The sequence below is a fragment of the Tamandua tetradactyla genome, chromosome 8, assembly GCF_023851605.1.
Source record: "Tamandua tetradactyla isolate mTamTet1 chromosome 8, mTamTet1.pri, whole genome shotgun sequence".
Taxonomy (NCBI): domain Eukaryota; kingdom Metazoa; phylum Chordata; class Mammalia; order Pilosa; family Myrmecophagidae; genus Tamandua; species Tamandua tetradactyla.
This window is the reverse complement of record NC_135334.1, coordinates 25,503,060-25,515,831: the sequence shown is the minus strand read 5'-3', so window position 1 is coordinate 25,515,831 and position 12,772 is coordinate 25,503,060. Positions and strand designations below refer to the sequence as shown.

General features: G+C 36.4%; 1 protein-coding gene and 1 non-coding gene across 9 annotated transcripts in view; one reads left to right on the top strand and one right to left on the bottom strand.

Annotated features, from left to right (window-relative positions):
- CADM1 (cell adhesion molecule 1) overlaps positions 1–12,772 on the bottom strand; it is a 360,723-nt gene that overhangs the window by 253,692 nt on the left and 94,259 nt on the right. The window lies entirely within an intron of this gene.
- LOC143645379 (U6 spliceosomal RNA) lies at positions 4,744–4,845 on the top strand. The gene has a single exon (XR_013157096.1). It is a non-coding gene; the product is annotated as a U6 spliceosomal RNA (small nuclear RNA).

Here is a 12,772-nt window from a genome sequence, read left to right as displayed (position 1 = left end):
ATGGAAGTGTTCCTAAATAATCAAACCCCTGAAATAAAAGAAATCAACATTATTATATCACATGAAGTTGGAGGGGCTGGTGGGAAGAAGGAGGGGGCTGGGGGACAGAAAATACTTATTCCAACAAAAAAGTTCTATTTTGATTTGTTTCCCAAAGAGAATATTGGCAGGAACCACCAGATTTTGTGCTTTCTGCCGTTACTAAAATGAAATAGATTTTAGTTCTAATCCGATAATATGAAACAAACCAAAAGCATACAATACAGACCGGCAAATACCAACTCTGGATTCAAAGTATCACACATCATCAGCCCAAAGAGGTCAAAACAGAAACCCAGATAGCTCTAAAGTGTATGCAGAGATGAACAATGTATTTTTTTAAATCCTGATTTAGTTAAGAAGGCACAAAGGAGTCCACCTGAGCAGAAGACTTCAAAAGCTAGATAAGGGAGAAGGAAGAAAGAAGCTTAAATGGCAAACTCATCAACAAGCCAAGAATATAATAAAGCAATACTAAACTTCAATTTTTGCAAGAACACTGGCATTTCTGCACTCAAAGAGCACCTCTCCATATACAAAGAAAATGTGAAATCCATAAGGCACACAGCCCCTAAAGCAACTGTCAGGTGGGAGTAATCCCCAAACAAAATTTCTTAAGAAATCCCTTTCTCCTCTTTATCCCTTTTTTTTGTTTTTTGGCTTTTTTGTTTTGTTTTATCTTGTCTTGTCTTTCTTTTCTTTAATTGTCCAATATTAGCATACCAAAGAAAGGAATCTTGAAAAGCCATCTTCATTCACTCAAGAGGCTGAATCAAGTCCTCTTGAACCCAAGGGGCCCACCAAGATAAAGGGAATTAGAATTATGGGATTTTAGCAAAGGAGTAGCCCAGCTAAGTAACTAGGGAAAAGTAAATGAAAGGTGCTAAAATCTGACCTGGTGGCAAAGAAAAAAGTCTAAGTATATCCATGGCAGATACATGCAGTTTTAAGGATTCTGAGCTCCTTTGTCCTCAGTGCAATCTTCCTCGGAGAATGTTTCCATATGCTTTAAAAAATAAAGAAGAAGAATCTACTTTTCCTGCTCCCAGATATATAGCATTAGTGCAGGGATAAATTTCAAGCTGGCAAAAGTCCAAACCAACAGTTGCAGCTGTAGTAGCTGCCTTGTTTACAAAGCAATTCAGGAAGCTTTTAGAGGGCAGAGTGCACCAGACAGAAGGGGGTCTGTAAGCAAAACATGGACGGATCCCAATGCATTCAGAGCAGACAGCACATCTGTTCCCAGGTCCCCCTTGGAAACATGCTGCGAATCCAAGTCAACCTTTCTTTAATGCTCATGTTTTTTCAGGAATACATATCTACTTAGGCACTCAAATCAAAATTATATGCTGGTAGTTATTGAGCCCTTGGGCCATCCATCCCCAGAATCCTAACCAAAACACTGAAAACAACATGCTGCACAATGTTTTGAGCAGATTCCAAATCAACTATAACCTGAACTCCTCTGCCCATTAACAATGCCATGCATAAGTATGCCTTCTATTACTATTAGAAGATTTAAAAATTCTGCTCTTTGGCTTCTCTCTGAAATGTCTATTTCCAAGACAACTAGTTGGAGAAACTCCATATCCCAGATCAACTTCAGTTACCATTGTTACTTCCTCATGTTCAAAAGATTTCAATAATCTAACGTGCTTCTATTTCCCTAAGTACTTCATAATGCTGTATCACTGCCGTTTGGTTTGTTTGTTTTCATTTACTGGCATAGTTTAATTCAGAATTCCTTTCTAAAGAAAAGAAACATACACTGATGAGAGGAGTTGGGAGTGGTGGGGGTCAGGGGTAGGATGAGGGGGTAGCAATGGAATAATGTGAAAAAGAAAGCAGAGAGTATATTATGCCTGTTGACAGTTTTTTTAAAAAAAAAGCAATGATGATGAAATGGGTTAGCATAAAGTGGACACAGATGGAAGCAAGCAAAGCAGAAAGGTGCTCCTAGATGTATAAATGGGTAATTTAGCTAAGAGGCAAAGGAGCCAAGCATGGAAGAGGACAGAATAAAAAAGAAAGGGTTCTTTAACAAATGAATTTAACATGGAGCTTAAAATATTAATTTATATATCTTCTGTGAATTCCATAGCATGACTAGCACAGTGTTCACACACTCAGGACCTTGATATCACACCAAGCCTTTCTACTATGGGTATTCTAGGTGAAATATTTGATAAAGCCACAGTAAAAGATAATCATCATCTAGTTGCTTTCACAACCATAAAAACGCTTCTTCCATACTCAAATGAAAAAGCATATACCCTGATGACAAACCACTGCAGATTTACAGTGAGAATAAATGTTTAGTATAAAATCCAAACGGTGTCTTTGTGCATGATAAATCAACATAGAGCCCATCTCTGGCACACCTCTCACTATGTAATTACACATATTAATTACATGTTGAATCATCATATATTAATAATACCTAGTCTATAATTACAATGTATTCATGTAAACCTAATCAAGGAAAACTAGAGATCTGCATAAAACTTGTAATGAAAAATATAACGACTCCGCTAACAAGATAGGAATAGGAATGCATACCTGTGACAAACTGTTTGTGTCAAGAAAAATAGAAAGTGATTCTCTTTTCTGAACATTATTTCAGGCCCATTTAACACAATCTGTACCACTCAATGAATGTGCAGTGTCCTACACACATCAAATCAGATTTGGATAATGTTCCTAACTTTAAATAAAATTTCATTACTATATTTAGTTATGGAATAAGAAATCTCCCATTTTTAAACCTAAAATTGGAATATGCTAAGAATTAGGAAATCCTCACTACAATGAGCTATGTAGTATTTAAACAGGAAACCAAGCTTACTCATCTATGGCCCCATGCAATGTCTGACCTAATTTCACCCTTAAAATAAACAATTGAGAAAAAAATGCAAATCTTTATGGCCAAAAATGTAGAAATCTTGTTTTAGGAGAGTTTAACAGAAGCAAAGTCATTCCCTGCCTGGAATTTTATATACTGTCATTACAAACAGGGACTTTCTGAATTGCTGAAGTTCATTTCTCCAAGTAGGGACCAGAGTTTGACAAAAAAAATACAAGGTCAATTAAACACAGCAAATGCTCTGAATTCAAATAATAACCTAAGGCTGAAATTAGGTCTCCTTATTCTAATTGTTATCTAATTTCTATGAAGCACTTCTTTACCAGTCTAAAAACAAAAAAACAAACATTCTTACAAAATCCTAAACGACAAACTTTGTGATATTTTAACGTAAATCTTGGAAATATTTTAGCTTTCACTTCTTAGCAATGTATGCCACTGTTTGCTCAACTCAACTAAAATGAGTTGATGCAAAAAAGCACATTAATAAGTTCTGTGAAGCAAACTTAAAAAAAAAGTGATATTAAATCTGCTTTTTAAAAGGGATTCTCAATTGCATGTCTATACAAGGCAGAACAATGCAACCTTCCAACTAATTCTAAAGCAGAAGACCTACTGCAAAACATATTTTAGCAACAAAATTTCGTTTCTCTCTTTCCCTGAGAGATGCAACCTGGTTGTCAATCTACTGAGGTTCCTATTTAGACAACATAATTCACTATTAACATATCCTAGAAAAACTCTACTGAGGTCCCTATTTAGACAACATAATTCACTATTAACATATCCTGGAACAACTCAAAACCATAGGTATTTTACAAGCTGCAAAGGACCTGACCCACTAAATATGGCTAATAAACAGCCACACATCACAATGGAAGAATTCAATATTCTCCTCAAAAAATATCATTTATCTTTTCCAAAACTGCATTTATACCTCAATTCACATCTGTCATCATCACTCTTAAAACCAAAATTAAGAAATCAACTGACAGGTGAATTTTCACTGAACTTTCACTGTATTTGCACATGAGAAAAGAACTACCATTTCATTTGGCCATTACATTAGTCACTTTTTTACCTTTTTGGTAAAACCTGATGAAATGCCTGGAGGCGCGGAAGGGGCGGGGGCAGGGGCTGAGAGCACAGAAAAGGGAGAAAAGGAGGGAAAAGGTGATCTGCATAACCATCATTTTAATACACTTAAATGTTTAGACGATCTAAAAGTATTTTCTCAAAAACGTTACAAACTTTTAATACATCATTTCAACAGCAGATTTAGTTTTGTTCTTTCAACAAACATGTATGAGATTATTACTTTGCTGCAACAAAACAAAAGGTAGCCCTAAAGTTCTCATCACGATTCAAGTTTTCTGGGGGTTTTCTTCTTTTGCAAAAGCCTATAAAATTAAGGCTATTTTAAAAATGATCACGACTCCCGACACTTAGTTACTTACTACAGGCCAGGCATGGTTCTAGACACACTACATCTATTAACTCATTTAATTTTCACCAACTCTATGAGGAAGGGTCCCCAGTATTCAGACAGGGAAACTGTGGCAGAGAAAGATTACCTACATAATTTGAATGTGATCACACAGCCAGTAAATCGGAGAGGAGGGATAGGCTCCAGGCAGTGTGGCTCTAGAGTTTACTTCTTAACCACTAGGCTAAAATTAGGCTCAAACTGTTATTTACCATCGGTCTTATGACATCACTCAGAAAGAATAATTCAATTCCTTAGATAAATGCTGCACAAATATTTATATACACACACACACACACACCTAGAGCACGTATCCATTAAATAATGCAAATGTTCCATTAAAATGAAGTCTTCTGCACACTTTGGTAGCACATATACTAAAATAGGAATGATACAGACATCAGCATGGTCCCTGTTCAAGGATGACATGCAAAGTCGTGAAACATTCCATATTTTTTTCAGTTTTATGTGTTTATATTGTCAAACAATAAAGAAAGAGAAAAGATCACACAGATGCACAAAATGAAGTCCTCTTCTAGAACCATTTGCTTACTTTTCCTGGTCTCTACTATATTTAACCTGATAGACTTTGATTTTCATAAAAGTATGTGATTGGGGAATAGAAAAAGGAAACCTCTACTACGTGAAAAAGGACATCTTTATGATATTTAATTATGTAATAATTTCATTAGTTCAAGCAGTACCAGTTATCTCACTATTCATCATTGCATATCCCACAGTTAGTAAGGAGGCAAAAGTCATTCTGACATTTAAATTTTAATACACTGATAACTTATAAAACTAATCCCACTCAATTAACATTACAGTCTATCCCCACCCATTGAAACATATTCTTTTAAAAGGTCTCTGGAAGGTTTACCATGCATATACAAAGAAAACAGACTGCTGCATAAAATTGAAACACTTATCAAAGACGTAAGATTTCATGAAATCAACAAAACTGATAAAGACTGCCTGAATCACAAGCAAAAATCACTAACCAATAAGTATTTGGCAAAATTAGACCGAAAAACAACCAGACGGGGAAATCTATAAGAATGAAGACAGGCTAAGCACTTACACTGAAGAGAATGACACCGTGGCATTATCATTCAACTTCGTCAGAAAAGCTACACTGGAAAGCAATCAACACACAATTTTTCTGTTACCTAGTTCTAAGAAATTAGCCCAGAGTCACAATCATAGCTTAAATATTTTGAAATATAAGAAAAAATAATATTCCTACTTTTTAGTTTCATTCTCCATCATAAAGTTTAACCAAATCTCTTTATCTCTACTTACGATGAAATTGTGATCCCTGCTTTAAGTGGATTCACTTTGGTGACCTTTTCCAGGCATCAATTATCCTCTAATAAGGAGGAACTCCTGAACACGATTTGCATATTAAGGGGAACTCACAACTTCAAACTTGGGTGACAGAGAACTAGAATGTCTTCCAGCAGAGCCATCTAATGCAGGAAAAGGTTGCTTTTGAAAAACTGGGTTCAACTCTCAGTTGAATCACAATTAGCTGCAGGACCTTTGGGCAAATCTTTCAACCTGTCTCAGATAGTTGTCCCACCTGGAAAATGGAATATTTCCTCCCTGATGGTGCTATTATGAGAAGAACAAATGAGAAAACTCGTGTGCAATTTTTAATCTGTAAATGGCTAAGCAAATGATGGCTATTGTTATACTCTTCATTCTGCCTCTCCATTTAATTTCACCAAACATTCAGCCATTCATATATTAAATATAGATCATGTATCTATTTGTTGCATCCGCTAGGTGCTGTGGGAAATAGCTAAAAACTAAATATATTTTGAAGTCTGCTTGAGTTGTGAGTTTTCAAAGACTAGAAGAGAAGGCATATGTGAAAAAATAAGCCTACAAGGTAAATAAGTAAATTGTCACAACAGTTGTGAAAACAAGGAACAATGGAAATTCTGAGTTTGATTCCAACTGCGATATCAGGGTAGGCTTTCTGGAAGAAGCTACATGAAAGAAAGACAAGCCAAGGTGATTTTAGAGCTGACAGACCTTATATCCACCTGACTGTATTTGCCTCATGCTACTCCTTTTGTATTTGTGTAAAAGAAGCCCCAAGACACAAATGATGGTGAGAAAGCAATATAGAGCTTACAAAGACCTTCTATTTATTATTATCTATTCCAGCACCTGCCATGTCTGGCATGTGGCTTAAGTATTGTAACGGCATACCTCTTCCACTGATAATGCCAAGTCAAACTATTAATATACAACTTCACTGAAGATGCTGACAGAAAATTTTAGCTCCAAGTCATGCATTTATGAAGAGATAATCAAAAACACATTTTTGTGAGAAGCAAGAATCATATTCAAAGCTGTGCGACTTTGGCCAATTGTCCGCTGCTTTCTTGTATTAAATCTCCACAGTGAAAAAATATGAAACAATATATTTCTATTTTTGCCCATCAGAATCACTAAACCCTGATATGAAGCGAACTGCTCAGATTGTAAACATGGAATGAATAAATCTGCTGGGTAACAGTAAACTCAAGTAGCACAAATCACATCTAGTATTCTTGTAGACTCTCCTTATCAGCGTTTAAAAAGCAGTGACAGTTAGAACCAACAACCAGAGACAGAGCATCCCACACTATTTAGATTCATCTGGTATATGGTATCCTAGTATTCTTCCTAGAAGAACAGAGACAGCTGAGTTTCAGAGTCAACATATAGCCACAGGACTAACTTGTTGAGCTCTCCCCTTAGAGACTGCAGCCACTGACCCCCTTCACGCTGGTTAATCACAAGGATTATAAGCAAATACAGAAAAAAACAGGTAGATTTTTACTCACCATCTAAAAACCCAGGCAAGCAATAAGACATGACCTGCTAATAAACAAATGAAATTATAAATATGCTATGTAACATTTTGACTCTTTCAAACTAGTCAGATCATTATTGTGTGGACTGAATCTCAGCCAAAGGAAACTGCATTTAATTTGACAGTAGAGATAAGAAGGGGGAAGTTTCTAAAACATTATAGCAAAAAAGCATTTTTAATGAGTCCAGTGGCTTTGGGGAAGGTTATTTACTAAATATAAAGATATTTTAAAATTATTAGGTATGTAAGTATAGGTGTGTTTATAGAAAAACAGGAGAGGAGGAAACATTTAGGGGAAAATGTGGACCAATACATGTTTTTCTTTAACCATCATGGAAAAAGAGATTTCAATTCATTTGAAAACGGTCTGGCTGGAGACTGCAATTTCCCCCAGTAGCTCATTAAACTGTTATATCACCTTGACAGTCAATTCCTAAAAAGTTAAATGCAAATCAAAACATTTTTAATTGAATCATGCATTATATGACTAAGGGAGTTCACTGTTTATAGAAAACTTGCGGTGAAGCTTTACAAAGTAATTCATAACTGTGTTAAATTAACTACATCACACCTGATGTACATAACTCAGATTTTAGCATATCAAGTCTTCTTAAAGCAGAGGACCCCTGTGGTCAAAAGATGCTGTATTTATATCTGTCTACCTCAATTTATGGTATGGCTCTGAACCATTAATACTTAATTCAGAAGTGGATAAGAAATAATTCCATGAGGAGTAAAAGGAGTTCAATTTAGCATGAATAACAATTTGCTCACTCTCCTCTCCTACCCTTCACATATGAAAAGGTGTCTTTCTTCAACAAAGAAAGATGTTATGAAGATACTAAAAGAAAAGCATTCGCCTTACCCATCCTGGAATGCAAAGGTCACTTGCGGCTCAATTCTTATGCTCTGTATATTTTGATAATCCACACAAGTAAATGAAACTTCTTTCATAGTATAACCCAGGGTAAAGGGGGAGTGGAACACAAGTGGTTTAGATTATCATCCTTAATAAGAACAGACAGTCCACTAGTCTACTGCTTTCATGTTATCTATTTACAGTCAAGAAGGTTATATTTAGAAAAATCCTAGAGTACATGAGAACTGAGAGAAAAATATGAGACCTACTATCCTTCCAGGCTGCCAAAAAATTCTATTAGCCTCAGGAAAGCATGAGCCATTGGGGGTTTGCTTCAACTAAGATCCACAGCAGCATGTGAACCAGAAATATTCTTCCTTTAAAAAAAATCCTCCTGCAAATTTCATCCAGTGTACCACTTTAAATTGCTTCATACTTGAGATCAGGGTTCATACATATTAATGTCAAAGAGCCTGCAGCCCAAGCCCCCATGTTTATCATCATCTGAAAAATTAAATTAAATATACCACATTAAGCAACCAACCAATTTCTATCTCCATTAAACCCAAGCCAAGAGTGAGGCCTTCACAATAGGACTGAAAAGATTAGGGCTTAATTTAAACAGAGTGAATGCAATAGGAGATTCAAATGTGAGACTTCAGAGGAACGAGTATTTAAAACACCTCAAGACAGATATTTACATAAACTATACAACATCATAATCTACTAAAGATAAAAGATTCAGGAACCCATTAAATCATAATTTAGAATACGAATATTGCATAAGGGAAGTAAAGGAGACTGTACTGTTAAGTGGGCCTTATAAATGAATGCACAATGACAGAAGATTCTTTTGAAGACAAGAGACAAGATCACCAAGGGGCGAAATGTAAATGTGTTAACAAAAACCAAAATGAGTTTTTAATTTTGCTGTGGTCTGCTACTGACAGCATATTAAATGTTCCCCACTTTGAAGATTCTAAACTTAGAATTCTCTTCCTCATCAATTTTGCCTTTATAGGGTTCACAATTACACACATTTGGCTTTCTCCAGTTACTAAATAATTTCCAGCCATTGGCCTCTTCCCTCATAGACTGTCACTTTGTTTCAATTTCCTCCTACCCACCCTCCTTTCTTATATACTCTGAGGCACACAAGTAATTAAAAAAAAAAAATTATTGTGGTAACATACATACAACATAAAATTTCCCATTTTAACCACTTCCAAGTATACAATTCAGTGGTATTAATCACATTCAAAATGTTTTAGTACCAGCACTACCATCCATTTTCCATCATCCTAACCATTAACTCCCCATGCCACTTTATGCCAGATTATGGGTTATCACTGACATAATCTGCCTTCTGTCTCAATGAATTTGCCTATTCTAGTTTTCATATATGTGAGATCATATAATATCTGTCCTTTTGTGTCTGCTCATTTCATTCTACATGATGTCACACAAGCAATTTTAAATATTTCTACCATTTTGTTATTTCACCAATATCAGTAGAAGGTAAAAAGAAAGTGTGTCGGGGATTTCCTCTGATGGCCATCCCTTGCCTTTAAAAAATACACCATAAAAAAGACATATTCCTTTGGTTTTTTAAAATCAAACAATTCATGATAATTTTTACAAATTATAATCATCAAAGTTTTCCAGTTGCAAAAATCTCTCAGTTAATGAAAGCTATGTTTTCAGGTTCATAAAACCAATACCCCATCTGGTCTTTTCAAGTAGGAAATTAACTGAATACTCTAGAGAATTAAGGAATCTTTGACCATGAACCTGAAAATGAGTCCCTGAGATTCAATAATCTTATTAGTTAAAGTGGGTGAACATGACAACAGGAAGGACCTTAAATGGGAAGATCCAGAGCTGGGAACACATGCTAGAATCAAAAGAAGTGGCTTGCATCCAAACTAAAAGTGAGTCAGTTGGCTCTTCGGCAGAGATTGGTCAGGGGAGCACATTTATGCCCTTAGCCATTTTCATCTCAATTGTTCCCAAGACATGAATGATATATTTTATTATTTTCATGAGTTGATTTTCTTGACTAAAGAATTCAGTCTGAGAGCTCCCATGACCTGGCCCAGAACCTCACACTCCTCGGTGTTATCTTGAGGCACTCATGAAAATATATCTCAATCAGGTGTGTATAATATAATTAGCTGGGGAACTTTTTAAAAAATGCATATGATCAGGGTCCTACACCACAGCTTCTGAATTCGACTTTCCAGGTAAAAGTCCCTAAGTAGGTATTTTTTTAAAAATTCTCAGCATCTAAAGCTTCTGTTTAAGAGCCACTGACTTAGAATTTAGAACAACACGTTTAATGTGACAAGGAAATAGCCACACAGGAGATTGTCACATAAGCAAGGAGAAAAGTAAGAGCAGAACACTTGGAATTTACTTCTTCCAGATGATTCTGAACATTCCCCTGCTCCTCTGCTGGTTGAAAGCTGTCAGCTGGGCTGTGGCCCCATGGGCCAAGGATGCATCCAACAGCCCTGGCACTCCTTTGGAATATTCAACAGGTTGCTCCAGGGGCTATGGACTTTTAAAGTTGCCATTATACTACTAGAGCTGGCATCCTGGAGTGTCACAGGTGTATTGATAATTGACTCAGTCTGTTTTGTTTACAATTTCCTGCCCAACAAATTGCATGTTTCTGCAGATGTCTAACAAATTCAGGACATTTAATTCCTCAGCTGCCACCATCCTGCTGTTTCCACCCTCCTCATCCATTGGTTACGATGGTGTCCAAAGACACATTCACCAGCATTAGAAAAGGTCATTAAAAAGCTCTTATAACCATCTGTACCCAGATAGACAGGTCTCCAGCCAAAACCGGAGAGGTCACCCCTTCAAAGAGGCCCAGAGGACCTGACTCTACATAGTGCCACAGTTGGTTTTTTAATTATTGTTTGTGGGTCCTGAATTATTTACATTTCAGCCGTAAATCTTAATGACCCATGCCGTGTTCATCTTGGCTTACTGGTGGCGAGTAAAGCCAAAGCAGTTTCATTTACCTGATTCAATGCTGCTATAGGATGGGAGCCAAAGAAAAGTGCATCTTCATAAATTGTCTTACACGCGTTCTTGGAACACATCATTCTTGCTTGGATCCTTGTCTAGGTCATTTGCCATACACTTATCAGTTAATTCCCTACTGGTTTTGCACTGTTTTTCATCCAGTGGTGTATTTTCTATGCAAATGACTCACTTGTACAGATAATTTTTGTTTAATTCCTTGATTCTTGACCACTGCATTGCACATAAATTTTTTTTTACTTTATGTTAAATCAAATTGCAACAATTTTTTACACTGTGTCTATAATGTGTTACAGATATGTAATGTGAGAGCCTCCAGTTTCCAAAGCAGAGTTTGAAAAGCTTAATGCACCCTGGTAAATTTTGACAAGATCTTCACAACTAAGATCAAAACCACAGAAAGAGAGGGCCAAACGGCTTTAGTAAAACAATACTGCCAGGAGGAATCGAGTCAATTATAGACTTGAGCTAACCTTAACCAAATGAACGAGGGAAAAAATTATGCTTTTACTTACAACTACCAGGCAAAACTGGAGATCTGTGTCCTAAGAATTGACCCTCAAAGCATTCAGCAAAGTGAATTCTGAATTCCTCACCTCCTACCCCTAGGCAGAATGTCTGAGCCATGCCTTGTAACAGGAGCTGCAGTGCTTCTCGACACTCCTTCTGCCTGCCCTTCAGAACTCCAAGCAGACGTGCTCACCAGCGGTGCCAAACTGTTAGACTCATCAAGTTTATGAACACTGCATACAAAACGCAAACATTTCCTTCCATTTGGGCAAACATTGGCACAGGAAACTTTCTCTCCAATGTTAACAGCAGGGAGCTTAAATAAAAGTTCAGTTTCTAGAAGGGTGGGGGGAGAGAAAAAGCTAATTCTAAAAATATGTCATCAGCAGCATGCATTGGCAGAGAAAATTGAGCCTGTTTCCCTCAAGCACGGTTCACTCGAACGAACTTGACAGCTTCAGAGATCACTTAAAAGAGAAAAAAAAATTGTTGCATGAGGCCTGCCAGATACAAAAGGGGTCACGTTTCGATAGATAAGATTTGATAGATCTCCATCTTAAATATTTCTGTACAATGATTAGTTGAAATCAAAATTAGTGTTTTGTCACAGATCCACACACAGGGTTATGCCCGAAGGGTATTCTTCCACCAATCATGGAAATCCTTACTAAAATCTGGCAATTAACTTTAAAATCTTGCGAATGTTATTAGTTGCCTAGAAAATAAATTAAAGGACATCTGGACATACAAATAAAATTACACAACTAAACTTAAAATAAGCAGGTTTCCCCTTATCCACAAGTGTGTTCAAGTAATGTAAATCCCCTTATCCACAAGTGTGTTCAAGTAATGTAAACAATTTGAACTGGGTTACAAATTATAGGTGTCAGTGTTTTCTCTCAAATCCAACATACGCTTGAAAACACTCCTCTCTCGCAGACTATTTCCTAAAAGCAGACTATTCCGGATAGTTTTCCATCTAAACATAATACTCAAGGTACCTAAAATAGTGTAAAAATCCGGTATAAATATGCTCATTTGACCCAAAGCCGCAACTCACAAATATCTGATTAAAAAAGAAAGCAGGCA